Genomic DNA, 26,668 nt, shown 5'->3' on the forward strand with positions numbered 1-26,668 from the left:
TCTTTACCCACCCCTCCCCTCAACACACACGCGCGCCTCACCGGGGTGCACAAAGGACCACAATTCCCAGAATGCAACGCGCGGTGTTTCCGACTTACTTTTCCCAGGTTTCCACGAATGCCTCCTGGTGGCTCGGGAGGTTGAACCTGCCTACCGTTTGTGTCTGGTGGTTTGGACTGTGAGCAGAGGTGGCCATATACAGCGTTTGTAAACAATATTCACACACCCGCAGGTTTTTGGGCGGAGATGTTGAGGCAGGCTCACACCCCTCAGACTGGTCTCGAACTTGCTATATATATGTGGCTGGCGTTGAAATCCTGATCCACCTTCTCCACCTCCCAAGGATCTGGCCTCTCTCACTGAGAATTTCAAAACGCAAGCGTACATTTCAGCACTCAACCCTATTCATTCTCATTTATATATTTGTCGTTTTGAAAATATTTGTCGTTTTCATGTCTTCGCAAAACGACTCACATATTTTTAAATACTAAAGAAACCAGGAAGGGGTGGTGGTACAGTATTTTACATATTATCAGTGCTCTCAGCAGGTTTATTTGCCTAGCACTTAAAGTGAATCCCTTAGTGCCCTTGACGTACACCAAAGACTCCTACATATAGGTTTTTGTTTGCTTGTTTGCTTGTTTGTTTCAAAGGTATGGCCCACTCAGCTAAGGGCTTTAGTTCCTCCCCGTTATTTGACAGAAGGGCTAAAGTGTCTCCCCTCCTTAGCTGAGAGCACCAGACCTGGAAATGATAATGCTACACAGGAAAAAGTTAAGGGAAGGGCATGGTATAGAGAGAAATGGTTGCAACAAGGCATTAGATAAAAAGAGAATGCAAACTGCAATCATGTTTAGTTTTTTAAAATTGGTTTTATGTGTCTGCGTTTGTGCACATACATGAAGGGGCATGCTTTGGTGTCCAGAAAAGGATGTGGGAGCCCTTGGAACTGGAGTTTAGAGAAGATTGTATGCTTAGGACCAGACTTCCAACCCTAGCTTTTCTGTTTGCTGGCTGGGAATACCTCACAGGTTTTGGTTCTGGGAATGGGATTCTGCTGAAATAAATGTCTGGACATATGAAAGTGGCTTTGAAATGTAATTATGAGTAGAATCTAAAAGAACTGCTGAGTTATAGCATTTAAACTAAATTATTTTGAAAAGGTGGATGCTGTATAGACATCAGGTTCTAGTGTTGACTCAGATGGGAGTGAGATAGCCTACAGTCATCTCTCATATAGTCTCATGGTTAGAAGGACAGTCAGCAGCATGTCTGTTTACTACAGTGAAAAATCCAGACTGGGAGATATTTGAAAACTGTAAAGACAATTTTGGAATTTTGGTTTTTTTTTAAAAGAAATATAAGAATGTGTTTTTGTTTTAATCCCAGGTATGGGAATATGAGGCTGCGTCAGACTGTCCAAAGCAGCTGATTATGATTTGCCTCATGCTCTAGCAGAGGCGTGGTTTTTGCCAGCTATAGATCGTTTCTGCAGCTGTGTGACATTTGGAATTTTAGCAACTTTTCAAAGGCAATAAAATACTAGGACACTGAGAGATGGGGTTGGTGGCTTTCAGGTTTCTCAAGAAGAAATAAGAAAAATAGATTCAGATCTCTCTCTCTTCCTCTTCCTTTCTCTTCCCCTACCCCCTCCTTTTTTTTTTTGGATTTGTTTTTTTCGAGACAGGGTTTCTCTGTGTAGCCCTGGCTGTCCTGGAACTCACTCTGTAGACCAGGCTGACCTCAAACTCAGAAATCCGCCTGCCTCTGCCTCCCATACCGCCCGGCCTCCCTCCTCTTTCTTTCTCTCCTATCTAGTGATAGGGGATGAAACCGTTGAGGGGGGGGAGGGGAGGGAAAAAGAAGAATCCACAAGTAGCAAAGACCAGCTACAGAAAAACACGTGCCTATTAAAGTACTTGTACCAAAAATAAAAAAAGAGCTCTTAGGAGTAGAGGAACAGGTGATTCAGTGGTTTTTGCTTAGTCCTGGTTTTAAACTCCAGGACCAAAATAAACTGTTCTCATTCTCAGCAATGCCCAATAACCATCCAATTTAGAAAATAGGCTAAATCCCAAAACTTTTAACACCAAAGATGATATTTACAGAAGACAAAGATATGAAAAGTACTCTACATCTTAGTTTCAGGGAAATGTGTATTAAAATAAAGTTATACCAGCATCCTTCTTACCAATTCTCTAGAACTAGGACATTGACACCAAACACTGACAAGAATGTAGAACAAAAGGAACTCTCCTATAGCACCTATAGCAGAGATGCAAAAGATACACCCATTCTGGGGGACAGTGTGGCCTTTCTTATAAAACTATTCATGCTCTTAGCTTCGATTCAATAATTCTGACGTTTTAGTATTTCTTCAAAGGAGTAAAAAAACTGACACCCAAAGAATACTTGTGTATGTGTCTGTAAGAACAGTACAAGCATGAACAAATTGTTGGATATATAGTTAAGCTAGTGGAATATTATTCAGCAATTAACAGAAATGAATTACCACACTACAAGAAAAAAAATTACAGGGAAGGGCATTAAATGTATATTACTGAGTAAAATGAGTCAATCTGAAAAAGACTGCATACTGTATTGTTGCGGGAAATATTAAGAAAATGAACCCTCCAACTCTTCTGCGGGGCTGGGCCACGCTCCCGCGCTCTGCCGCCACCGGCAGCTCTCTCCAGCGAGTCCCTGCAGCGTCTGTCTCGCTCGTCCCGGGAGCCACTGGTGCCCTCGCCGCTATGATCCCCTGTAACTGGCAGTCCCCACACTCCAGTAACCTCGCGGTTAGAAATCACAATACCCAGTACCCGGTAGCATTAAAACTCGTAGAGCTTGTAGTTAACCAATAAAATCCCAATTTACAAGCTGCCAATACAATCATTTCAGAGCCAATTGATAATGATAAAGCTTTATCCCAGTTATTCTAACCTTATGAAATCAGCACATCAGCACCCATTCTCCTCCCCCCCCCCTTTCTCCTAACCCCTCCTCCCTCCCCCTTCTCCCTTCCCCCTTCTCCCTCCCTCCTCCCTCTCCCTTCCCCCTCCTCCCTCCCCTCCTCCCTCTCCCTTCCCCCTCCTCCCTCCCTCCTCCCTTCCCCTTCCTCCCTCCCTTCCCCCTTCTCCCTTCTCCCTCCCCTGCGAGGCTCTTTCTCCCACTCTTAGCCCCACCTCTCTTTTCCCCGTCCAATCTCAGGCCTCTTGCTGCCCTAATGTGATTCGACAGGGAAAATCCTGCAACGTTGTATGATTCCTTTTGTATAGCACTGTATAAAGAACAAGTAAAAACCACCCAGTGGCAGAGATTTGGGGGCAGTGAAACATATAAATACACAGATTTGTCAAATCCCAAAAAATGCACAACACTGAGCAAGCCCTAGTGTGAACTACGGTATTAATAATAACTTGCCATTACTGGCTTATCATGATAACAAATTGCTATAGGAATATAAGATGTTAACAGTAGGAAAATTGGGAAAAGAGGAGAGATGAAGTATACTGAAACTATTTTTCATTGATTTTTTTCCATAATAAATCTAAAATTGTCCTCCTCGCCCCGTCTTTTAATATAGAAATATATGAATTTTAAAAGTGTTTCTTACGGTCAGAAATGGAGACCAGATAATTAGAAACTAAGGGAATGATGATCCTTTTTGATAAAGTAGCAGGCATTTGGTTAACTGTGGTATACTGTTGGATGGAAAATAGAATTTATTTTATGAGCTTAAATATTTAGCTGAAAATCCCAAGAGACAGTTGAGAGACTCAGTTCTCCTTCAGGTCACTGTTCGTCATTCTTTAATACAATTGATAATGTTAGTTTTGGGTTGGGCTTGTCTTTATTGAAAATACACTTTTAATGTTTTCTGTAATTAAATTAAAATTTAAAAATAAAATAAAATAAGATAAAATCGATGTTTGATTAATGAGTCATAACAAAAGCAGTCCCTAGGACTGGGGTAACGAAGGTACACTTTATCTTTGTGGAGACAAAATATGTATGTACACCGTGTAGCCAAGTTAGCCCTAAGTTGACAACCGTCTTGCCTCAGTGTCGGAGCTGGGACTCAGGAATGAGCCACCACCCTCGGTCGGACAGTACTTCATTGTCAAGTCAGTTGGGTTCTGGTGAGGGAATTGAAGCCTCCAGTCATTCAAAGACGCTGTTAGGACTCTTGCGTTCCGAGTCTTACAGAGACTCCAGCTTTCCGTATTTTCCCTTACACACTACAAGATTCCTTTCCTTTTGGGAGCTTTTAGATCCTTGCAAATCTGGCAACCGGTTACTTTTTCTTTCAGGCTTTCAGCACTGGAATTTACCTTTGTGGATTTGAAGAACTAGCTTTATTCATGTAGTCGTGGCCGAGTGGTTAAGGCGATGGACTAGAAATCCATTGGGGTCTCCCCGCGCAGGTTCGAATCCTGCCGACTACGGGTTATTTTAAGTCTCAAATTTGTTGCATCTATACTGCTATCAAGAGGATCTTCGGGTTTAGCGCTTCCATAACAGCGAGTATTTTTATTAACAATAATGAACTTCTCTTATCTTTTTTTATATACGGCACCTTCGCTGTAGTCTCTTCCTCTTCCGTGAAGCGGAGATTTGTTCCTGTCTAACCACTTGCTTGATTAGAAGCCTTAGGGACTGCACGGTTTATAATTTCATTTTCAGGATAGGATCTAGTGCACGACAAAGGCTACAAGACAAGGACTTTTTTTTCTTTTACTTTTTCTTTTCCTATTCCTACTGAATGCTCTCAGAGCCAGCCGTCCCACGACGCAGGCGCAGCTCTCGTTGCCTGAGCAGCGAGCGAAGCTATACTAGGTTTGGGCGCCGGTCACATGGCAAATAGTAAATACCTGAAACACTAGTGTACTCCGGGGCGAAGGGAACTTCTGAACCTTCCTGTACTGCAAGTGAAGGACAGTTCCCGCCTCCTCCTCGTTAGTATAGTGGTGAGTATCCCCGCCTGTCACGCGGGAGACCGGGGTTCGATTCCCCGACGGGGAGAGTGCTTAATTTTAAAGTTTTAACAACACCCTTGTTAAAAAACTGCATTTCTATTCTTTAATAGAATCATCCAAAACTTAAGAAATACAACAAAACCAATAAGCTGTGTAAATAATAATTATTAACCACTCATACAAACACCAATTCTACCATGATATGTATACAGTGGGCAGGTAAATATAGTAACCAAGAAATCAGTATTGCAACAGTAAATTTCATGTACTTTGTGAACTTTGGTATTAACAGAGCCCAATGCCACAGTTTTGATATTCCTGGAAAAATATATAGAGGAAACATCAGACAAACCAAGAAACTTTCGGCTGAGTTGTACTCTTAACAATAGCAATATTACAAAGCACAAAGAAAGACTGAATGTTTTATAGCTGAAAGCAGAACCGGATATGTACCTTTTCTTCTTGCTATACAGGTCATTTTTGCAATAATTGGTGAAATTTGAATAAAGCCTATTGATTAAATGCATCATTGTTAATTCCACCTTTCTGTTAACTGTTAATTGGCTATGTAACAATGCTTTAAGGCAATACATATATATGAAATACATATGTACTAAAGAGTATCTTTAAACTACCTTAAATAATTCAGAAAAAATATATACATGTCTATTAGAGCATGAGAGAGAGAGAGACAGAGAGAGAGAAAAGAAACTACAGTAATGTGCTAAGTTTTGTTAACAGAAAGAATGTTGTGAATGGTACTCAGGAGTTCTACATTGAAACAATCCTATCTGAATTTTTATAACTAACTTGTTACAACAAACCTAATGAGTTACAACAAACCTTTATTAATTTTTAAAATTCACTCCATGTTACAGTATGCATGTATGCCAGAGGACAACTTGCAAGGGTGTGTTGTCTTCTAGGGCTCAAACTCAGATCCTTAGGCCTACTGGCAGGTGTCTTCACCCTCTGAGCTGTCTTGCCAGCCCTTAAGAGCTTTAAGCTGTGGGGGAGGGGATTGCAGGGAGGGGACGTTGCACACCTGTAACTCCTTCAATCTCAGGCAGAGACAAGAGTCTATCTGTGAGTTCCAGATCAGCCTGGTCTACATTGCACAAACTGCAAGCCAGCCAAGACTACATTGTAAAAAAGAAACCTAGGTAGAGAGGCTTTTGACTTCGGCAATGTTGGTTAATGTAAGCTTGGATCTTTCAACACCTACTTTAATAAGGGACTTTAAACGCTTTAACCTCCCTTTATAGCTCACCACCCACCAGAGAGTAGAAAGGAACGGTTACTAGGGCACAGGAGGATGTGGAGCTGTTTAGAAAGAGTTCTTTGAGGCAATTCCAGCTTTTCTTGTCAGGATATCAGCACTTTAGGTCACATGACTCAGCAGCAGAGGTTCGATCCACTCACAAACGCCGTTCACAAATCAGCAATGGCGGTTCCACCCAGAAGAAGCCCTGAAGCTCTGTCAACCATCTGGAGTCTGCAGAACTGGCAAAAGCCACCAGAATCTCATGATGAGTTCTTTGGTGCATTTCTCTCTGTGAGGTCACGACAAATGATGGTCAGTGAAGACCAGCATCAGCAAAGCCCGGTGAAGGCCAGCAGCGGCGTCCACTGTCTGCCGCGTTACATTTACATCCTTTCCAAACATCACATGTCCTCTCAAGCCTCTGCTCCAGCAAAACATTTCATGCCCCTTTTCCAGGCAGTGTCCAGAAAAACACTGCTCAGCAAAACATCCTCTAATAAGACACTCTCCACAAAAACATCACATAACACATGAATCCCCAGGGAAACCAGACATTCCCATTTCATATCGCTCTTTCTGTTTAAAAAAGTCTTTTCCCCACCAACATTAACAACCTACATACAATTGAAACGATTATAAGAACCATAAAACTAGAGCTTTACATTATGCCTCAAACAAATAGCTTATGTACAAGATAGACAATAGTCTAGAAAACAACTTTATATTTCTATCAGTATACAATAATTCAAACAAAACAAGCTTAAATATCAAATACAATAATTAAGCAAACAAGCTTAACTTTCTATCAATTTTTTTCACCTTCCCTTTCTCACTCTTGCACCAGCCCTGCTCGCTCCGGCCTGTTCACCACCCACCCCATCTGCATGATGGTCTTATAATTACCTCCTGCTAAATTGAGGGAAAGAATTCCTTTTTAGGGGCCGAAGTGAGGAAAATAGTTAATTTGAGAAAAGCTAGCTGTAGCATTTGTTGGTATAAAGGGGGTAAACAGTGACCCCTTTTATACATCTGGAAACTCAGTCCTTGTGATATCCTGGGTTTGGATAATGAGCACAGCTTGTGGTTGTTCTTGAACTCCAGCATCAATAGCTTCCCCTGCACCTACCATAACACTCCTATTTTCTTATGTGCTGTCCCTGGAATTGCAGGAATATTAACTTGAGCACCCCATAGTTATAAAAGACTCCTTCCCCATCAATTTATGAGTGTGTCAGTCACATAAGATCTCAATTTCCCTGTTTGCCCTTCTGGTCTCACACAGGTATTCCCCTGGACACTTTGTCTTATCGTAATAATTTACCCATTTCTATAAATGTGTGCAAATCTTCTGAAGTGGCCAATCTGGATTCCAAGACTTTGGGCAAAGTATACTAACATCAGCTCCTGAATCAACCAAAACTTCTATGTCAACCTCATTTCATTCATACCATTAATTTGGGTCTCTGATCATTAACCACTGTTTGGCAGAACAGGTTAAACTAGGAGTTCGGGATGAAGGGAGCAGATACACTGAGGTGCGAAAAGGAATAGTCAAACATGGTATGATCCTAAAGTGCAGCACCAGCACGACAAGGAGGCTTCCATGACTGTTCTCACCCTTAGTCTGGAACACAAATCTACAGAAGAAGTTCCTCTCAGTCCTGCACAGGCCGTGCGACTGGTAGAAGACCTGGCGACGCCCCCTGGGTGTCTGCTGGCGAGACAGGTTCTTGCTCTGGAGTTCTGCAGACCGGGACCTGCGAGGCTCCTCCCTCGACTCTGTGACCTGCAGCCCGAGGCGCGGACAAGGCGAAGCCGGAGTTTGCACAAGTCACCTGCCACGAAACTCTATCAACTGGTCACCTCTCACGGTTTGTAGTCGTGGCCGAGTGGTTAAGGCGATGGACTAGAAATCCATTGGGGTTTCCCCGCGCAGGTTCGAATCCTGCCGACTACGGGCGTTTTCTTTGGTACCTTAATCTGACCTGTTTAAAGTCTGAGGCTGGGTCCCAACCGAGGGTAGAGTTTGTTTGTTACAGGACTAACTGAGGTTCTTCTTGCATTGCCAATGCGGAGATAATTTGTTCAAGGTTCGGTTTTGCTTTATTTTGCCTAAAACCAGATTATCTTTTCTCTGAGGGAAACGTCTCCAACTACCTTTAACGTTCTACTCTGAGAGGACACAAAGCTAACTCACTAACTCCTTGCGATTCCTCCTTCCTCAAGGCGATGCTTGCAATGAATCCACCCTAAGACGACTTGCTTAAAAGTCTTGTCTAAGCACCACAGCATTGAAAGAAGCGAAAGCTATCTAACCAAGCCCGCCAGCCACTACTCAGGCAGAGCTGGGAGCGAATGCACAGTGATGGAATGTATTCAACGCCTTACCTGGGTCCCTGCCTTCCAAGGTGCGAGGGGGATATAATAATATATTAAAAACAACGTGCCTGTTGAGGAAAGGTTAGATGGCCAAAATACTCACTATGTAGACTAGGTTGGTCTTGTGGTCACAGAGATCAGCCTTTGTTTCCCAAGTGCTGGGATTAAGGGTGTGTGCCGCCGTGCTCAGCACGTTTTGTTTGTTTGCGTGTTTTTTTTTTTTTTTTTTTTTTTTTTTTTTTTTAAATAGAAGATATTCAGGGCTGGAGAGACGACCTGAATTCAGTTTCCAGAACCTTCTTTGCAACAGCCTCTAACTCTAGGGGAACCCAAGTTGTGTTCTGAACATTGTGGGCAACTGCTCTGATGTTACAACTCCTCCGTGGTACGTACATGCATACAAATACTTAAAAATAAATAGAAAAATCTTTAAAAGCAGATATTCAAGTGTGACTCTAGCGCCAAGGGGGCGAGGGGAAAAAAAGACCGCTGTGATCTCCTAACCACTGAGCCATCTCTCCAGCCCCATTACATTTTGTTTTTTTTTTGTTTTTGTTTTGGTTTTGTTTTTTGTTGTTGTTGTTTTGTTTTGTTTTGTTTTGTTTTTTGAGGCAAAAGCTTGTTGTGCAGCCCAAGCTGAGGTCAGGAGTGCCGGGGATACAGGTGTGAGCATTGTACCTGGGTTATTGCACTGATTTGGGCTGTTCCAGTGGCGTGGAGGTCACTGAGTCTTGAGTGAGTGTGTGGGGGTGGGCTGGGGTGGGGGTAGAATCAAACATCTTTTATCCTAAAATAATTGTGTGAATCTGACCTTGTAGTTTAGACAATAGTTGAAAATGATTTGTGCTCCTTCATCTCTATCATGTAACAATAAAAATACAGTTTTACTGATTCAGGATGATTATAATATCTGGAATTACAGGAAGGCAAAAAAAAAAAGTAAATAATTTGTGTGGAATTCTTAGCTAAACCCTACCTAGACTTTCGCCTAGATTAGAATTTTACATCATAGGGATATTTAGAAATGTATCTTTAACTCTGGTGTAGTTTTTCCAACAACCAGAATACTAGCAGGATAGGTCACGTTTAACTTCATTAGGCATAGATAAGTAGTTCTGGTAGTCTACCTCCTCGTTAGTATAGTGGTGAGTATCCCCGCCTGTCACGCGGGAGACCGGGGTTCGATTCCCCGACGGGGAGAGCATGGCTTACTTTTAACACACTGATAAAGTTTACTTCCTGGTAAAACCACAGCTTCTCTAAGCAGCATCAGAGAGGAATCTGGGTTTAAATGGAAAACACCTTGTAAGTTAAGAACTTGTCTCAACCAGTGAGAACGGACAACGTAAAAATGTGCATTTTAGGCACCCAACCTGAAGTTAAGACAACCGTATGACCCAAGTGTGCTTGATGTAGTGTCCTTGATTATCTGATCAAGTTCATTAATACCCAAAGTCTCCAAGCAATGTACTTGTAAATACGCATTTTAAAAAAAAATTAAAAAGAGCATTCGGAGCGGAATAAAGCCATAGCGATCAATACCGTGCGGCTTCTACTCAGGGAAATCCACAGACGAGGGGAAATAAACACATTCTATAGTGGAACTACTCATACAGTCCCTCGCTTTAAAACAGATGTGGTTCTGCCTTGCACTAGGAATTCCAATAGGTGAAATTCATGCATGAGTGTTTCAACTGGCGGCTATCAGCATAGAAATACATTAATCTCAGCAGAGTCAAACCCAGATGGGATGCACATGGAATGATGAAAACTAGCGCAGTTTGCCTGTGAAAGGACCTGGATACTATTCCACGGTGACTTTATCCATACAACAATTTCCAAAGCACAAAAAAGAATCACTATTTCCATGCGACTATGATGTCAATGTCTCAGTGGCAGCAGCAGGTTTTCTCACTGTTAGACATCATTAAAAGAGTGCAGATGTGCTGGAGAATTGATTGCACCACATATGCTGAATAAAACTTAGGCCCGGAATATAGATGCAGAGATACACATGCAGGCACAGAAATATAAAAAGGTAAATTAATAAGAAGACATAGTTACCATGGAAAATGAAAAAAGATATTTCAGTGGGTTTTCCAGAAGAGAATATCCAAACATGATAGGATGCTCCCTTGATCCTAGTAGAAAGTGAAAAATTAAAACATAATTAAATGCCAGAAAAGTAAGCCCAAGTTTTATCAGAGAGATCTAGATACACGAACTTAGTCAACCTTTCTCTAGGCCTCGCTAATCTTGACCTAGCCTGCATGCAGGATGACACACACGTGCACATCGGACCTTTCTACTGTGCTTTACCCTTAGCTTGCCAAGAGGTGGAACCTTTCTAGGACTTCTCCGTCCCCTAAGAAGTCGTGCACAAATTGTACATAATGAAAGTACATTTCCACAATTGTCCCTTAATTGAGGACTGGACAAAAATTCCGGAGCTCTCAAAGGCCACCACGCAACCGCAGATGCCGAGGTGATGCGGTCTGTGCCCTGCTGTGTCCGCAGAGCAGTGGAGGAAGGCCCAAAGCTATAGAGACTAGGGACTCAGGTTGGCCTTGACTGTCTAGAGCGATTCTCACTTCCACTTTGCAGGAAGAGCCTGGTGCATGACTGAAAAGGAAGGTATACCGCAGCGATCGATAGCAAAATCTAAAATGAAGGTTTAGGAATCTTGAGAAATGGAAGGTGAATTCTGCAATAGAACTATATAACTCATCAGTTAGCTTCCCGGAACAAAGTTCGTGAGGTTCCATGGTGTAATGGTTAGCACTCTGGACTCTGAATCCAGCGATCCGAGTTCAAATCTCGGTGGAACCTAGTTTGTTTTCCCTTTATATTCAAGGTCTCTATTTCCCATGGTCCTCCCTTTACTCTGACGACAAAACACACATACATATGCACAAGCATACATACATATACATCTGTACACATTTAAAACTGGATCGTGTTTTGATTTTGGTTTGCCATCTGAGTATGGGTTCTTTCTCTTAAAATTCCTGCAGTTTTGTTTTCTTCAATAGTCAAGATTCCATGTTTATTATATAAACTAAACTTCATTGTGTTTCTTCACCATATTTCCTTTATCCATTTATCTTGTAATGAACACAATGGCTGATTCTATCCTAAGAGACAGTCTGAGACTTGTGTACCAGTTTATATGTATGCTTGTAGCATTTCCTTTGATTTGTTGGATGGCAGAATGTAATGGATTCACTCCAGGACCCAAAATGCTGAGCCTGGCGTTCGTATCCTAATCTGCCAACTGTGATGGGTTTGCCTAACATCCAAGTGTTAACTTGCCAGCCAGGATGGTTGCTAACATACATGTTTCTTTCTGCTAAGTAGGATGTCAGCTCCCAGGGAAGTCTTGGGAACTTAGACTTTACTCAACCCCTCGTCAAAAGAGAAGTCTTAGTCTAAATAGCGTTTTATATTAGTGCAGGTGTCTCTCTTAGGTTGGGGTCTATCCCGGGGCAACTGATAAAGGCAAACACCACCAAAGCTTATATACCAGGTTAGGAGGTGCTGCTGGGTGGTTGGTTTGGCTCCAGTTTATTGTGGGTAATTATAGAAAGCAGTCCTACTAACTTCTATCACAACCGGTTCCCAAGGGCATAGACCATAACAGAATATGTAAACAACTTGGGAATGAGAAAGTTTCCTAGTAAAAGCAGAAGCATCTTATGAGATGGCAGGCTAACCAGGTAACAGTTAAGTTTCCTAGGCCTTAAGTATTTTACCTAGGCCTTAACAGTTTTCTTGATACTCCAGAATCTGAGGTAAGATGAAGAGATCCTGGCCAACCAAGTCGAACTAGGAAGCCACTTTCCCATGAATCCCACCTTCAACAGGGTCAGGCTCCAATAGTGACTGGAATAGCAACAACTTTTAAAATCTGGGGGAAAATGTATTTTAAAAATAGTACTTATAATTGTTATTAATCTATTGGTAAGGGAATTTTCCTTTTTTGCTTGTCTACTTGTTGGTTTGTTTCATCTAGGAACTCCTTCTTTCCTCTCTCTTCCAACAGACCTGCTTCCATCTCTCCAGGGCTGGCTTGGCGTGGCCTGGGCTGCCACACTTGTCTAGCCGGCTTCGTGTTAGTCACTCCTCAAGCTAAGGAGTCTGGTCCTGAGCATACAATGTGGCTGCTGGCTTGGTGGACCTCAAGAACGAGTAGAAAATGCTGTCCATAAAGATTCTAGTTCCTGATTAAACCTAGAAAGGGAATCTACAGTTAATGACAGCTGTTTTATTTAAACACAGCAGTAACTTGTGAGGTTGTGATTGAGTAGATAGGTGATAGGCGAGAAATCCATTTAGGACTCAGAATTTACAAAATCTTAACTAGATTCGAAATGTTAAGAAGTTTGGAAAAATTCTGGGGTTAGGAAGGAAGGAAGGAAGAAAGAGAGAAAGAAAGAAAGAAAGAAAGAAAGAAAGAAAGAAAGAAAGAAAGAAAGAAAGAAAGGGAGAGAGAAAGAAAGGGAGAGAGAAAGAAAGGGGGAGAGAGAAAGAGAGAGAGAGAGAAAGAGAGAGAGAGAGAGAGAGAGAGAGAAAGAAAGAAAGAAAGAAAGAAAGAAAGAAAGAAAGAAAGAAAGAAAGAAAAGTGACGAATTATAAACAAAAACCTCACGCTAAGGCCCGCCCTTCTTTACCCTGTGTGTGGTGCTGGCACTGTGTCCCTCCCGGGAAGAAGCTCACGGAATCGTCCTCTTAAGGAAGAGAGGAAAATCCTACCTAACCTGTTTGTGATGTAAGTAAGGATGGCCAGATGTAAATTCTACAAGGTAAATACTTTTTGCTTCCAGGTGACTGAAAAACTAAAAGACACAAATCCCCAGAATGGTAATAAAATAAGTCATTATTATAAAGTTTATTTTTTTTTGTATGTTAGGAATTCTTTAAAAGTCGTGTTTTAAACATTTAATGGTGACATGGATCACGTTATTTGTTGTGTATGTATTTATTTAAACATTTATTTGTTTCTCTTTTGCATAAGGCCCTTACTCTATAGACTACCCTGGCTCGAGACTCAAGGCAATCCTATCTCAGCCTCTGAGTACACAGATTATTTGCCGGAACCAGACAACTCGGCTGAAGCTCTTGCGTGTGCGTGTAGTAAATGTGTCAGCTGGTGGGAATGGGGCCCGGAGGACAGAGGGGAACGGTGTGTGCGGGAGGAGGCGGCAGCCCAGAGGAGACGGCTTCGGTGGAAAGGACGCGACTGTTTCAAATTTGAAAGACTTTGCAGGACTCTTCCCCTGGAGAGCCGACAGTCCTGAGCATAAGAGGCGTGCTGATGACCGCCTTACAAAGTCTAAATCCAGAGAAGTAATTCTTGATGCAGCTTTTGCGCTCTAGATTTCCGACCAGGGAGAGCCCATTGGCAATCTAGGGTAGAAGCGAATCACAAAGCCTAAATTTAAAAAGTATAAAGACTGTGAAAAAACGATGTAAAAGACAAAGTAAATTACTGAATTAAAATGAAACAACAAAAACCAACCGTCGAAGACACTATATACAAACTTCAGGGCCTACTTAAGTAGTAGCAGAGTGGCGCAGCGGAAGCGTGCTGGGCCCATAACCCAGAGGTCGATGGATCGAAACCATCCTCTGCTATGAGGTTAAGGTTTTTTTTCTTATAGCAATGTCAATCTCAAAGAGTTCTTATGGCTTCATTACAATAAAAATTCTGAGATCTCGGGTCCATAGAGATGTCAATCGTTAGTTATATCTGAGACTCGCTCCCTGACAGATGTAACATCTTAGAGCTTATGTCTTTCAGCGGTAGTGTTTGTTTTTGAGAAAGTCAAACTCTTGAAGTCCAGATAGCCTTGAACTCAAAACAATCACTGCGTCAGTGTCCTGGTTCTAGTGCTTTCATAGAATGAGTGCAAGACAGCACATGGAGGGAAAGCACGAGACGCATGCTGCCTGTCTCCGTGTGTGGACTGGGCGTATCTGGTAGTGAGAGTCTGCTTGGCCTTAGAGAAAAGAAAGACAAAGAGAAATGGAGTTTGGGCAAGAGATTATAAGGGGAGAAACGGACAAGACAAAAATCAAAGAAGAGGAAAAGCCTGCAAAGTCCCGTGAGATGAGGCAGAGCAGGTGCACAGAGGAAAAAAAATGAGGGAAATGTGCCAAAGAGAAACGTGAAATTCCAATTTTACTGTAAAAGAATGGTTTGGGGGCTGGAAAGATGGCTCAGTTCTTTCAGAGGACCAGGGTTTCGTTCTCAACACTCACACGTGCGCTCTAACTCCTGCCTGGAACTCCAGATCCAGGTGATCTGTCGCCATCTTTTGGCCGTTGTGGGGACTACAAGCAGGTGGTGTACATTGTAGCAAAACTTACCGAATAATAATAATAATTTTTTTTAAAAAAATGGCATTGATGCTAATGCTTCCGGAATTTTTTGTTCAACTACATGCAGCAGTGTTGAAATGGGTGTGTTAATTTAAATATTTAAATAAATACGAAGAAAAGCTGAGCACAAATGACCTGTGCTCCCAATAGAAGAGATTAGAAAACAAATAGTCCAAGATCAAAACAGAAAACAAAACAAAACAATAAACAATAACACCAGTAACTGACAATCGCAGCATTAAGGAAACAAAGGAGGAGGGATCAGACATTCAAGGCCACAGAGTGAATTGAAGCCAGCCAGAGCATGAGAACCTGTCTCAAACCAAAATAACAAAACCCACAGACATTACTATTATCAGCAACAGGAAAACGTGACCAAATGCCTGGACACTACATAGGAAAAAAGAAGTCCTCTCCCAGTCTATAGGCTATTGCTTTTAACGTCGTAAGTTGTGTTCGGTGTTGTGAAAACACCGGACGTATTTTTATTGAGACATGTTATTAGTCACAGATGTTATGGACTAGTCACATATTATGTGACCTTTAATAAGATCATCGTAGTCGGCAGGATTCGAACCTGCGCGGGGAGACCCCAATGGATTTCTAGTCCATCGCCTTAACCACTCGGCCACGACTACATAGAAACAGCATGAGCATTTAGGAGAAGTAACCTGGCTTAGTTTTGGTTTTCGCTTGCGATAAAAGAAATGATTTGGTGGTGGACTGATATGCAGCACTTCATCCTCAGAGCAGGGAAGACCCCTGGAGTTCTGGTAAAAGTGATTTTTCCAGAGACTAGCTTCCTATTTTGTCAGATTATTTCCTGGGAATCCTTGTGGTACACCCAACCACTGGGATATGAGCTGAAGAATTGCGAATTATGGAAACAATTCAGAAAACCTGAATGTTTTGGTTTTTTTTTTTTTTTTTTTTTTTTTGGCATTATATGTAAGTTTTGGAAATCCACTTTACAAAAGTTCTGAAACTAAGAAAATCATGGAATGTAGGTCTGCATTGCTGAGATGAGGTGAACATCTGGATGCCGTTTAACCAATAATAATTCCGGCTACTAAAATGTACTTTGGATTTGCAAAATAACTCCATTTAAATCCATGACATCACTTAAGCTTATATTCTAATCAAGGAAACAGAGGTGGGGGAAGGGCATGTCCACAGGGCACTGGGGAATAGCTTTCTGCAGTTCTAGGGCTCTGTGCTCCTTGATACCCTCTCTGCTTTCAGTAATGTTTCTGGCTGCCTTACAGAAACTAAGTTTTCAAGGTGATTAAACATGGATAGTTACACATTTTCTTCAAACACTTATGGAAGTAAAGTGGTAAGCAAGTCTTTAAAGGGTCCGGACACCTTTGTCATACAATGTGAGTCACAAGCTGGATCTCCTTTTCCCCTTTGTTCCAGACTGTTGCTTTTTATGATTCGAGTAATTGCAAATACGGATTATGCTTCAGGGAAACATCAAATAGCAGGTTGAGACTTTTAACTGTTTGTGTCTCTACCCACTTGCAAAAGATACACAGTTTGCAATCTGTAGGCAACAGATGCTTGTTAAGTTACAAACAGTTGAGAAAACAGGAAAAGATAGCTAGAGTTTGTTCTGTAAATTTTAATTGGAACCACTAAAAGTGCCTTTTTAAAATAATATTCAGTTTTGATTAGATTTCCATAAAAACGATTCTTGTATTTTTTCTGAACATTGGGTGTAATTCAAGGTAAAATAATTTTTGTTTCTATATACACAGCTAATTCAACTGTGCAACACACTATTGGTTAGGGATATCACACCATCAATAGAGATAATGCATCACCTGATGTCTAAGTGAATACATTCAAAATATGTGTATGTGTGCCTGTGTCATACAGGGACGGCACGCAGGGCCTCCCGTGCTCTGCCGATGAACTACGTTCCCAGCACCAGCTTTATAACATTTTCTGGGCATGATTTATTATTGTATAATTAAAGGGATGACTACAATTTGATTTAAAGATACCCCATATATCTTTGAACTTTCTTTTTCTGTTTATATATGAAAGACTAATTATGAGGTAATTAGACTTGAAGAAGACCTCAAATACTATAACTCTCCAAAACTTAACTAGTGGCCAGTTTACTTCCTTTGGCCCTGGGTTCAATGCCTAGTAACACACACGCACGCACATACACACACACACACACACACACACACACACACGTGCACATACACGCACAGACACTCACTCATACAGGTATGCATTTGCACCATACACTCATGCAGGAACAAACACACACACACTCCCACATACTCACACGGGTACGCACACAAATACGCACTCTCACACTGAGAGGCATGCACTCACATCACACACTCACACAGGAATGCACACACACATTCACATAGAATTCATAGAACTGTCTTCTGTCTTCACCGCGTGCCCCACAGAAAACAAAAAACAAACAACCCAGAAAACTTGGAGTCTTCAAAGATGCTCCAGATTAAGGAGGCTGGAGATAGTTCACTGGTGAAGCCGCTGGTGAGCTGCTCTTGCAGAGGGTGAGATTGGTTTCCAGCGTCCAAGCCAGCGGCTCTCACCGGCCTAACCTCGGCCGCAGCAACTAAATCCGACAACCTTTTCTGGCCTCCGAAGACCCTGACAGACAGTCGAAACATACTCAGCTACATAGCAAATTCAAGGCCAGACTGCTTTAGTTAAACCTATTCCGAAACCTAAACAACACGGGAACAAGCGCGGGGGAGGGCGAGTGGGAGAAGGTTCCCAGAGTGGGGCTCACGGAGGCCACTGCTCCCAGTTTACTATTTAAACATACACATTCCAGAGAACCCCCTTCATTCCTCGGAATTATGAGATGACGCCCAGGATACGAAATTTCTGACTTGTCTGTGAAGACGGGTAAAATCAAATTATGCCAGTTTCTCATAGGATCCACCCGATTCTAACAGGCGCCCAAGTCTCCGACACTTAAGAAATCAGCCCTGTTATTTTCAATTGACTTGTTGAAGTTTGAGCGTCTTTTTTTTTTTTTTTTAAATATTCATTTGTCCTTTCTTAGGCAAATCAGAGAAGTGCGTTCACAGTCAAAATTCTCGGAAATCCTACATGTAGTTCCTTCCTCTGCCAGACTCGAGAGTCTGGGGACGTAGTCTTAGCTATAGTGTGTAAATACTTAAGGAGATCTGAGAACACAAGTCACCCCTTCTTCCCAGCACCCCGTTCCCCCAGTAGGGCCCCGGAGATTGGAGGTTAGAGCTCGACTTTAAATGATCCTGTCGGTTCCTCCTTCACCCTTCTTCATTCTCCTAGTCCCTTGCTTTTGGCAGATCTACCCTAAAGTTACTTTGAGTGGACTTGGAACTGCAGACGCTTCTGTGCGGATTCCAGAGACCGCGTCAGTAGCGAGGGGTTCAGCTTCCGGGAGGCCTTTATTCTCTTGCAACGGAATCTGCGGTTCTTTTGTCTTCCTAAGTATATTAAGAAGTTTTTTTACTACTAGAGTTCTTTGCGAACTGCATCTATCCATTACTTTATCTTAATACTTCGGAGATAACTAAGAAAAGGTAGTCGTGGCCGAGTGGTTAAGGCGATGGACTTGAAATCCATTGGGGTCTCCCCGCGCAGGTTCGAATCCTGCCGACTACGGTTTTACCAAGAATCAGTTCAAAGAACCCCGTAACCATCCTTCTGCCCTTGAAGGTAAACGTTGTTCTTCGTTAATTCTTTGGATTTAAACAGCTCTGTAACATTAGTAATAGCAACACTTGGAAGGTCAAGGCAGCCTTGTTACCCAAAGCCAGCTGAGCTCCGTATTTAGAGGGAAACTTGTTTAAAGACCCGAGTTTCATACTATCTCCTCCTGGTACTGCTGTAGAGCATTGATGTTACAAAGTAGAATCTATTTAATTCGATTAAAAGCTTTAAATTACACAAAGAAGAATTTAAAAGTACTCTCACTCCCAGTTTTCTTATCAGTATAATCCCACCTGGCAGACAGAATGACCTTGGCTAACAGCTGCCTGGCAAAAGCAGCCCTGACTGACTCTAGATAACAATGACAATGTTTTATATTGTAAATCTCCCCCACTTGTCCGAACAACCAAACCTTGGAATTTTTTCTGTCTTTGTGCAACAAGGTTAGTTGCCCAAAGTGTAACCAGGGTCTGTAAAGCCGTGGTAGATGACAGATTTCTGTCTGAGGCTTGCTCCGTGTCTGGAACCACAGCCACTGTGCACTGTTAACTAGTTTGCTTTATTAATCTCTAAGCGCTGGAGTGATTTCTCACAGAGAAGGCATATTAATTCTACAAAAGCATTGATGATTTAACCTAGTCTTAAGCTTGCTAGGCAAGTGCTTTACCACTGAGCTGAATTGCTACCCTGGCCTTGAGGCTTCACTGAAAGCCTTCCTTCTGTCCCTGCCTCACAGGAGCTAGGGTGACAGCCTGTGCACACGCCTATTTTCTCCATTCTAAATAAACTGCTCAATGACACACGATGACTCAGTAAGCTAAAGGTTTCTAGATAGAATTGTGAACCCAGATTTCACAATTCCCTTTTGGAATTGCGAAATATTACCAAACTACCATGTTATTAGACGAAGCTACGTTAGCTTTATTGGGTACCTCAAATGCTGAATACCGAAGCTCATTTTTCAAGGTCTTCTTGTAGAGAATCTCATCTTAGCGGCAATTACTCAAGACAGCAGGATATTCTAGAGGGAGGTGGAACATTGTATCTTTCAGGGAGGCTCACTAGCTCAGGAAGTAAATCTCTCAAAGACTTTGGGAAGTCCCTAAAGCGACCAGATGTGATAGGTCCTCCTAAAGCAAGGTTATAAGCATAAATAAGGCCTGCTGAGAGATCTTCATAGGTAACTGAGTTGCCTAGAAGAGTCTCAGACAGGCCTGGGAGAAAATAGAGTCACCAAGCTGTCTGAAAGAAGCAGAGATCAGCTGAGCTGCCTAAAAGAGCTTCCAGCCATTGTGTGCCTGAAGAGCCTGATGAACTACTTCCAAGTCACACTGCCGCCACTTCCAGGTTGCCAGCTCTCCAGCGCGGTCACCCAAGCTGTGGTAAGTGGACATTTGCCCATGTCTACCACACAACAGCCACAAACTACTGTTTCAAAGGCTCCCCGTGCTTTCTGGTCTGCATATCCATACACTGTAACTCATTTCACAGGTCAGGAGGGCTGTAGAGGTGAAGACAACAAGAAACAAAGATATGTCTGAGGCCGTAGAACATTCAGAAGTTGAATGGCCTTTAAGTGGGCTCTAAGTTCCTATGTCAGGAAAGCTGTCTGGGTCGTTTCTGCTCCGAAGCCCTCCCTCGGTCTCAGTCAGATCTGGCTCTCTAGCCTTGCCTCTGGCGACAGGCTGCAGAGCAGTGCTGTGCAGCTAGGGTTTTCAAGAGGTTTGGAATGGGGCTCATAATAGCACTGCCCATAGGATCTTGGCAGGTAAATACAGAAAATATCAATTATTAGCCCAGGTAGTCTGCCATCTGCTTTCTATCAAGCTGCTTTTTAGTCCACGAAGAGTCCCCTGATTTTGGACTTAGCCTTCTCGTATCTGTCACTGAAAACAATTTACTCTTTTCATAACTTAAAGGGGAAGTAAATAAAGAGTATCTTAGCTAGACAGATGGAGAAGTTGTAGTTTCTCCATCGACCTGATAAAAAAGGGAGGAAAAAATGGAAGGAAAGAAGCTATACCTATACCTATACCTATAATTATAGCACTAGTGTGTGGGGTGGAATTGAAGCAGAAGGATTGCTGTGAGTTCAACTCCATCCTGGGCAGCACAGTGAGTTCTAGACTGGCCTTAAAGTGAGACCTTGTAGGAAAGGAAGGGAAGGAAAGAGGAATTATTAGTTCTCTCTAATTTTACATTAGGAGAAACTATCTCAATTCTCTGCCTGGAGATTCAGAGCTAATTCAACCCTTCTTGAGGACACCACCGTACCCTGAGAACAAAGAACTTCTGAGGCTTATAAGTTTAGTTTTTGTCCAGAGGAAATAAAGATGATTCCAAATTTCTGGTAAGAGAGAGTGAGAACAAGCACCGAATGAGAAGCAGGTTTCTGCTCTCCCGCCACAGTGTCAGGAAGAACAGAGAGCTAGCTCTAGAACGGCCGGCTCTAGAATGTGAGAGTGTGACCTCTGCAACATCTGGGAGGAAAAAACAGAATGCAGCTTCTCAGGACTAGAAGATTGCTGCTTGTTTTTTGTTTGTTTTGTTCTGTTTTTGAGAGGTGGTCTTACTATGAAGCTTTGCTTCTTCCCCCCTAAAGAGAGAGAAAAAGATCTTCAAAAACTAGTCAGGTCCCACCGAGATTTGAACTCGGATCGCTGGATTCAGAGTCCAGAGTGCTAACCATTACACCATGGAACCACATGGCTACCAAGCTCCTCCTGTGTGATTAATTAATGATCGATAGTACTGCTAGGTTATCAAAGTCTGAATTTTTGTTTGTGACAGTATCCGGTTCAGGCTGCCCTTCCACCACCTTGTAGCTATATTTGTCTTTGAACTCCCTATAATCATAGTTCCTCCACCGAAGAGCTGGGAATACAGGAGAGTGCTACCACACCCCGTTTCCAAAGTTAAAAAAAAAAAAAAAGTTTAATATTTATCTATTGGTGACAGCCTTTCGAAGAAAACCCTCAGGAATTTATGTATTTTGTCTGCTTCAAGTAGTTCTGGGATATTCTAGAATTGGAGCGAATGTTTTTCATGTACTTTAATACCTAGAAACACTGTGCGTACATTTAAGACAGTCTTTTTCTACAGCGCAGTCTTACCTGCCTCAGCCTCTGGAAAGCTAGAATTACAGATGTGAGCTGCCTCCGCAGGCTCCCCACACACCCACTCACCCAAACGCCCCTGAGAGATTTCCCTCTCTGTCTCTCTGTCTCTGTCTCTGTCTCTATCTCTGTCTCTCTCCCTCCCCCTCTTTCCCTACGTGTACAATTTCAGCCATGAAATACTTTTCGTTGTCTCTAAGGTTAATTATGTGCTTTAGACTTTTCAAAATAAGTCTCTTCCTATCAGTGCAAACTCAGAAAGTCCTGGCCCCACTCTCCAGCAACCTCGGCATTGCTGAGCTCTAAATGAAGGAAGCTGAATTTTATTTAGCTCAGCAAAGAGCTAGAAAGAGATTCTCATCCTCTCTTTACCACCTTCAGGAATTTTTGCAGACCGCCAACTTGAGACAAGGTGTCTTCTCTAATTCCGTGGTTTTATTTATTTATTTTTAATTAGCTAATTATTGTTAGTTCATAAATAACACCTACACTCTCTAACCCGCGCGGAGCTGGAAGCTCTCCATAATCCTAAAGGTTGTAATCCTAAAGGTTGCGGAACAGCGCTTGGCCCACCTAGCACTACCCATAGACTAAAACAGACCACGTAGTCGGCAGGATTCGAACCTGCGCGGGGAGACCCCAATGGATTTCTAGTCCATCGCCTTAACCACTCGGCCACGACTACAACTGCACACCACTGGTTTTCTCTCTACAGTAAAGGAACTTGGTTCAGGTTGCCTATAAGCTGTAGCTGGTGCTCGCTCTCCAGGAATACTGAAAAATGTTCACAGAAATCCCTTTGTTCGTAAATACACCATCTCGCGCCAGTGGCAAAAGGGTTGTGGGGCAAGTCTGCGAAACTGGAAACGTATATCCAGACCTCGTGAGTAGTTCCGAAGACTGCATGAGATCATTTTTCTGCTAGAACTTTTAGGTACATAGCCTCCTCGCTAAATCACACTGCATAGCGTAAACAATGCTGCGTCCAAGGGTCCTCAGTTCCCAAGTTCGTCCGCAGCCCCCCTCTCGCTTTCCCAAGAAAACGTTTGCAAACAAGAACGCGCTTCACTTTCCAGAGGCTACCGAAATCGCCACAAACAGCCAACCCAGCAGTTTCTTTTCTCAATTGAATTTTACTTTAAAATAGGCATAATGCAAAAGTCCCCCTGCGGTTTATTCGAAGCCTTAGGTCACAAGCAACCAGAGCTTTATACCAGTCCGAGACACTTGTGAGTACTGGAGCCCGAAGAAGGATTGAGGTTAGATAGAAAACCAAGGGCATGTTAGGGGCCCGACCCCTCATCCAAGAGTAAAGAGACCCTAAACAAAATTACCAAACATGTTTACAAAACAAAACAAAAATCCAACCAACCAAACCACAAACCCCACCACCCAGTAACCTAGCGTTGTAAGTATATTTTGATCCTTTTAGAATCTACTTTTGTCTTCTCAGTCTGTAATCAAAAGGGTTGAAAGTACTTAATTAAGAGTTACTATATTACAGATCCAGGAAGTAAAAAGTGCGAGCAGTGTACTGCTACTGCTTTGGGACCTAATTCTCACTCTTGCGTATTCTAGAATCCACTTTCCAGTTACTTCCTAGCCCTTTCCTCCCATCAGCTGGAAAACAGAGGGAAGTGAGCAGGAGATGTGGGTAGGCAAGAGGTCCAGAAGAAAAGAGTGGACGAAGGGTCAAGAGCGGCGGGGAGGGAAGGGCGCCCTGCCATCGGACCCCAAAGAGATTGTACAAGGATCGCGAAGCCGAGCCATCTGACTGCAAATTCGGGCGCTCCACCAATTTTTATTCTAAATTAATTTGCGGGAAGAGCTTGTGAACACTACAGTAACGTGCTTCGGTAGAAAGCATCTTATCTCAGACACCCCCACCCCCGCCCAAAAAACAAAAACAAAAACCTTCCAGGAGGAAAGCCTGGAGAATCCCGGAGCTGCCAGAGCAGAAAGCACGCCAGGAATCTGGGTACTAAACCCGAGAATCGGCCGTTTTTAAAGAACTCAGACGCAACATAAGAAAATCTCGAAGCTCCAAAAAAAGGAGTTGGCTGGGCGCCCGCCCGAGTTAAACGGCTTTGGATCGCTCTTTGGCAAAACGAATGATCTGTGATCAGTAGCTTGGAATCAGAGCGGCCAGGCTAAATGAGATAAGAATTTTGTCTTTGTGGTGATTTTCTTTGTTTTACTTTATTTTGTTTTTGTTTTTTTTGAGACAAGGCCTCACTGTTGTAGCCCAGGACGGACCGGAACTCGAGGAAATCCTTCTTCCTTGGTTTCTAAATTGTTGAGGTTACAAGCGTGTGCCATCAAGTCCGGAAAGTTGAGATGGATCTCTGGTCAGACATTTCCGGCGGAATACACCTGGGAATAGGCCAGAAAGTCGTGTTGAGGATATCGTGTCTTGTCTGTTGCACATTTCTGTGTGAAGTATGCCAAGAACTGGAAATATCGTTCATAGAAAATAGTGCATTGATACACAAGAAAATACTGAGAAGTCTTAGGAAGTTCTGAAGTCAGATGTGGGCTCTGTGGCGCAATGGATAGCGCATTGGACTTCTAGCGTGCTTGAGAGATTCAAAGGTTGCGGGTTCGAGTCCCGCCAGAGTCGACGGTATTTTGCCTGTGAAGTGTCTGTCCTTGCATCAAAGGAATGCGCTTTGCCACCGAGTGAGCAAGAAAAAGGAATCAAAACGTCTAAGATGTCCCTTGAAAAGCTGTGTAACTCACTATATGTTCTATTACATTACATTATATTATTAAAGTTCTCGATTTTTCCTTCATTATTTGTTTACAATGTCTGCTCGCTACTGCTCAAATTCCAGAACTCCCTTCCCTCCACCCTTTGCCTTAGAAAAAGTTCTTTGGCAGCAAAAAGATTTCATCTCAAAAGCTTAATCAAAATTCAGTATGCTTTTACGTCTATAATAGATTGTGACTTCAAACAAAGAGCCATGGAAGTTCTCACATCACCCAAAGTGAATAATACATCTTGTTTTCATTCTGGAACACTACTTCCTTAGTTCCCTTGGCTGGTGCCTGGTTTGTTTGAAATATCCTGTGCATCTTCCTAGAAATTTACATATTATATGCATGTTTAATAAATATGTGACATAGACTATTTTAGGTAATATTTCTAGGAATGTGTATTGTATAGATATTGAATAGGTACACACATGACCACATACTGTTATTTTCTGTGTTGTGATATAGTTTAGTATGTGGTGGTATCTCATTCTTTACCTAAAGCATGTAATATTCTATAGATTGGTTATACTATTCTATTGTAAACACCTCACATTTTATTTTATGAAGCAAAATTGGAATATATCATGAAAAGGTTTTGATGTAAATTATGCACAGACATTCTCTGAAAGATGTGCTCAGAAAAAGGATGCCACACTAAGTGTGGGCGTGGCTTCTCAAGACTGAAATCTGAGCGTCTTGAAGATTGCGATAATGCAACAAGACCACAACTCCACCTCAGGCCTTCAGTTCTTCCAAGAGACGCTGGCAATACAGAGGATGAGCTCGTCAGCGTATGGAGTAAGGTAGCCATTTGTAAGGTACAGTCAGGAGCTGAAGAAAAACGGGAAAGCAGAATACCTGAAGCACAAGAACGGCTGGACCCCTACGTTCTCTGAAGAGGTAACCTGAGGTGCTCCTCTCACCACCCCTACTCCACCCTCACTCCCAAGAAAGAGCCTTGCAGCTTAATGTGGCAAAAGACCACAGGGGAAGTTAGATTGAGCAAGACTGAGATATTTGGAAGATACAGTTGTGCAGTGCGGACAGGAGAACTTAGCATCCAAATTATACAGTGTGGAAGGTTCTTCTCCCTCAGCTACCTCAGATATCTGCCAAGTACTCAAGAAACAAACTCCTGGGATCATGATTGGTCCAAAATATAGATATAACAGACACAGAATAGGCTCAATGAAATAAAGAGAAAGTTACTAGCGCTCAAGGATGTTGGAGACGACCGTTTCCTCAAGACTTAGTTTTCTGTGCTGGGGTTAGAACCCAGAGCCTCGTGTGTGATAGGCGAGTGCTCTGCCCCTGAGTTATAGCCTAAACCCAGGGTTCATCATAATCTAAAAGAGCCTTAGAACAATCTCTACCAAAACAGCACAACAGAAGAAAATAGATGAGACTTAAGAAGGACAGAGAGGTGGAACAATTTATGAATAAGAGAGCAAAAAGCCACGGAATAGTGGGGCACCTCGCTTATCAGCCAGCTTTGCATAAAATCAAACGGAAGTCAGTAGGAAGAATGCACTCCACCTTCTAAACGACACCCAGTACCTGTGTGTCAGGATGGCCGAGTGGTCTAAGGCGCCAGACTCAAGTGTAATTCTTCCTCAACTGAGGATTCTGGTCTCCGTATGGAGGCGTGGGTTCGAATCCCACTTCTGACACAGTTGTTTTTTTTTTGGTCTTGCACTTTTCATAATGAAATTTCTAGTTTGCTGTACCCACTATACAATGTGCACAACATATTATGTGATTGAAGTGATCATGTGCAAAACATGTAACAAATGGCCAGAAGGAATAATCACAAATAAAGGCGAGGAAACCTAAGCGTATTAAAGACTTCCCTAGCTGTATAAATGACTGAGGCAAAAGAGTCAGTTTGAGTTTAAGGGCACAAAATAGAAAAACAACAAAATAATGGGTCAAAATATTATGTTAAAAAAAACCTAGAGGGTGCAAAGTCAGATAATGGGATTAAAGAAAGTCCTTCCCAGCGGGTACGATCAGCAAACTAGAGATTTCAGCATGAAAGGTGCAAGAACAAACAAACAAACAAACAAAAACAGAAAGAGCTACAGTATCAG

General features: G+C 42.4%; 12 non-coding genes across 12 annotated transcripts; 9 read left to right on the top strand and 3 right to left on the bottom strand.

The window, feature by feature from the left end:
* Positions 1 to 4,366: 4,366 nt before the first annotated feature.
* Trnas-aga (transfer RNA serine (anticodon AGA)) lies at positions 4,367 to 4,448 on the top strand. Its single transcript has one exon. It is a non-coding gene; the product is annotated as a tRNA-Ser (tRNA).
* A 505-nt stretch (positions 4,449 to 4,953) lies between these two features.
* Trnad-guc (transfer RNA aspartic acid (anticodon GUC)) lies at positions 4,954 to 5,025 on the top strand. Its single transcript has one exon. It is a non-coding gene; the product is annotated as a tRNA-Asp (tRNA).
* Positions 5,026 to 8,118: 3,093 nt separating this feature from the next.
* Positions 8,119 to 8,200, top strand: Trnas-aga (transfer RNA serine (anticodon AGA)). The gene has a single exon. It is a non-coding gene; the product is annotated as a tRNA-Ser (tRNA).
* A 1,550-nt stretch (positions 8,201 to 9,750) lies between these two features.
* Positions 9,751 to 9,822, top strand: Trnad-guc (transfer RNA aspartic acid (anticodon GUC)). Its single transcript has one exon. It is a non-coding gene; the product is annotated as a tRNA-Asp (tRNA).
* A 1,557-nt stretch (positions 9,823 to 11,379) lies between these two features.
* Trnaq-cug (transfer RNA glutamine (anticodon CUG)) lies at positions 11,380 to 11,451 on the top strand. Its single transcript has one exon. It is a non-coding gene; the product is annotated as a tRNA-Gln (tRNA).
* Positions 11,452 to 14,184: 2,733 nt separating this feature from the next.
* On the top strand, positions 14,185 to 14,256 carry Trnam-cau (transfer RNA methionine (anticodon CAU)). The gene has a single exon. It is a non-coding gene; the product is annotated as a tRNA-Met (tRNA).
* A 1,303-nt stretch (positions 14,257 to 15,559) lies between these two features.
* Positions 15,560 to 15,641, bottom strand: Trnas-aga (transfer RNA serine (anticodon AGA)). Its single transcript has one exon. It is a non-coding gene; the product is annotated as a tRNA-Ser (tRNA).
* Positions 15,642 to 18,575: 2,934 nt separating this feature from the next.
* Positions 18,576 to 18,657, top strand: Trnas-uga (transfer RNA serine (anticodon UGA)). The gene has a single exon. It is a non-coding gene; the product is annotated as a tRNA-Ser (tRNA).
* Positions 18,658 to 21,336: 2,679 nt separating this feature from the next.
* On the bottom strand, positions 21,337 to 21,408 carry Trnaq-cug (transfer RNA glutamine (anticodon CUG)). Its single transcript has one exon. It is a non-coding gene; the product is annotated as a tRNA-Gln (tRNA).
* A 1,016-nt stretch (positions 21,409 to 22,424) lies between these two features.
* Positions 22,425 to 22,506, bottom strand: Trnas-aga (transfer RNA serine (anticodon AGA)). The gene has a single exon. It is a non-coding gene; the product is annotated as a tRNA-Ser (tRNA).
* A 1,849-nt stretch (positions 22,507 to 24,355) lies between these two features.
* Trnar-ucu (transfer RNA arginine (anticodon UCU)) lies at positions 24,356 to 24,441 on the top strand. Its single transcript is given in 2 exon segments — positions 24,356 to 24,392; positions 24,406 to 24,441. It is a non-coding gene; the product is annotated as a tRNA-Arg (tRNA).
* A 1,700-nt stretch (positions 24,442 to 26,141) lies between these two features.
* Positions 26,142 to 26,248, top strand: Trnal-caa (transfer RNA leucine (anticodon CAA)). The gene is made up of 2 exons: positions 26,142 to 26,179; positions 26,203 to 26,248. It is a non-coding gene; the product is annotated as a tRNA-Leu (tRNA).
* Positions 26,249 to 26,668: the final 420 nt, after the last annotated feature.

Source organism: Apodemus sylvaticus, chromosome 14, assembly GCF_947179515.1.
Source record: "Apodemus sylvaticus chromosome 14, mApoSyl1.1, whole genome shotgun sequence".
In the NCBI taxonomy this organism is placed as follows: Eukaryota; Metazoa; Chordata; class Mammalia; order Rodentia; family Muridae; genus Apodemus; species Apodemus sylvaticus.